A 2,971-nucleotide genomic window follows, 5' to 3' on the forward strand; every position below is an offset into this window, starting at 1 on the left:
ACGTATTTTAGAGCTTGACACTATATTATGGGCTGTATGCCATGTTTGGGGCCTTGTGCCGACCTGTTGAGACCCTTAGGGGCATTTTTGCTATTTTCCTCACTCTATTTGTTGAAAGCATATCTTCGGTCATGTTTTACCTGTTTATTGTTTAAAACTTGGTTTTTATCACTCTACTTCTTAAATGTGAAAAACTGTTTGGGCTGAGTATCCCTGATCTCCACTGTTATGCCCGAGTGGCTGTGAGGTTAATGACTGAGAGAGGTTGAGGACCTAATCGGGAGGATTATATATTATTATGGATCCGGCTGCGCGCCACAACAATATTATATGTATATGTTATGGATCGGGCTGCACGCAGCAGCGATACTTATATGGATCGGGCTGCACGCCGCAGCGATATATATATTGGATCAGGCTGCGCCGCATCGATATGACGCTTGGGCTGTAGGAGCCCCTCCGGAGTCTGTACACCCCCAGTGAGCGTAGTCGACTATAAACTATGGATCGGGCTACACGCCGCAACGATTATTATGAATATTCCTATTATGAGATATTATTGAGCTAGAGTGCTAAGTGTGAGTACTGTTTGATGAGAGCTGAGTCACGAGTGACTGAGAGGCCATATTTATGAGTGGTACCTTGACCGAGGGGCCCATTTATGACATTGTTGCTGATTTCACTCTTCTTTTATAGTGAGCCTCTGTTGAAAGCTGTTAAGTAAATGGTTTCAAGTATTTCAATTGAAACCGAAGCTTTTACGAAGTAAGTGGCTGTTTAAACTGTTGAGTTTAGCTTGATATTCTGTTGTATGCTCTTTTACTTGATTTTTAACTGCTCCTCACTGCACTCAGACCTTATTTACTTTAGTTACTTACTGAGTTGGCGTACTCACGTTACTCCCTGCACCTTGTGTGCAGATTCAGGTGCCCGAGCAGCAGAGTGAGGGTTCCCAGCATTTTTCGGAGCTTATCGGAGACTGCAAGGTAGCTGCACGGCGTCCGCAGCCTGCTTTCCTCCTTCCTATCCTTGTTTTCCGCATTTTTAGACTACCATGTATTAGACAGTCGGACTGGTTATATTTATAGGCTCTAGACTTGTGACACCAGATGGTTGGGCTGTGTTTGGTTCGTTGTTATACTGTCTTTCCGCACATTACAGTGACTTAAATATTTCTCTTGCAAATTTGAAGCTTAATCAGTATTAGGAAAATGGTTTATTAAAAGGAATTTACTGTGATTAATTGTTTGGGTTGGCTTGTCTAGTATTGTGATAGACGCCATCACGACCGGGGTATTCGGGGTCGTGACAGCATTATTGCGTCCGTACGATTCGAATTGGGGTTCTTTTGGAAAAGAAAGATTACAAAAGCCTAACTGAATCAGTGGCACCCGCATCACGTTTGTGAATTGCAGGTGACACTTCAAATATATGTGCGTTTTAGCCTAGATATATAGTTACATATCCAAAACTTTAGCCGAAGGGGGCTGGTGCGGTACCCCTCGAACTCTCAAGGTAGATTCGCCCCCGGGCGAACATAGCTTATAAGTTATGAGTTCATGTGAATATTATTAAGAAATTTATTTGATTTTACATACATACATACATATATATATTAAATTTTTTACTGAAAATGTATAAATATTTAGTGAACCTAGTTACTATTGTATATTAACCGAAGATAGAAACTTACGACCTTTAAAAATGGAAACTGCCATGTCTCTTGAACTTTTGTAAAGATCAAAGTGATGAGGTAAAATAAAAGAGCACTTAACTAGCATATGGTTTTTGGTTATTAGCAAAAGGACGACAAAAGCGAATAGTCCAAAAGTCTATTAGCAAACAACTTTTTCGAAAAATAACTAGCATATGGTTTTTGGTTAAAATCAATTGGTAAATGAAGGTCACTAACATGAACAAGATTTGATAATTTAGAGGAATACGCTAAAAGAAATAATTTTTTTCTGTTCCGACAGATTTAAGCCATGTGATTTATGAAAGATTTTAAGAATTTTCTTTAATCAAATTTTTGATAAATTATTCTTCCCCCTCTGACAATTAGTTTTAGTTTCTTTACGACTTTGGATGAATAATGCAATTTTAATTTGTCCCAACTATGAAGTCTATATTTGCTAGTGGGTGTGAAGTCAAATCATTCTTTTTTTTCCCCTTAGAATATATATTTTAGTGCGATCTGAACGCGTTTTCACTGATTAGTTAAATGAACGTAATTTGACTTTGAAAGTAAACAGAATTAAATGTAATTATTATATTGTTCATACATTGTAAATAAAATGTGATAATCACTCATTAACCTCATAATACAATTTAGATTATTTTCTACTAATTAAAGAACAATCCGCGGCATATAGTACTTGTTATACTTACCGTCGAAAGTTAAAGCAATTGAAATTCCTACCTCTTTGCATTATTCTATCATATCGAATTACTGAACTTTTAGTTGTAACTACTATTTATTGGAACAAACTAACATTCTGCAGTTGATAAGAATAACTTTAGAAACAGTGTGACAAATAAGCCTTTTGATCATCCGAAAAAAGTACTCCTTCCGTTTCAATTCATGTGAACCTGTTTGACTGGACATGTAATTTAAGATAAAATGAAGACTTCTAAAATTTGTGGTCCTAAACAAGTCAAAACGGGGCCCAGAGTATTTGTGTGGTTATAAAAGCTTCTCATTAAGAGTAAAATTGTAAGTTTAAACTAAATTATTTCCAAATTTAAAAAATGATAATTCTTTTTGGAATGGACAAAAAAGGAAATAGATTCAAGAGGAACTTATTTCACCCTTTCTTTATCTTTCTCTCCAAAGAATCTCCACTATTCCCCTTAAAGTATGATATGACAGGGAAAGATGCTTTGTCTGTTAACAAAATGCACAAAACAGGCCAAATAGCTTTCTTTCTCAGGTGTGGCTTTGCCTCCCACTCCCTCTTTTTGATATATATAT

This window comes from Nicotiana attenuata, unplaced genomic scaffold (genome assembly GCF_001879085.1).
Source record: "Nicotiana attenuata strain UT unplaced genomic scaffold, NIATTr2, whole genome shotgun sequence".
Lineage (NCBI taxonomy): Eukaryota > Viridiplantae > Streptophyta > Magnoliopsida > Solanales > Solanaceae > Nicotiana > Nicotiana attenuata.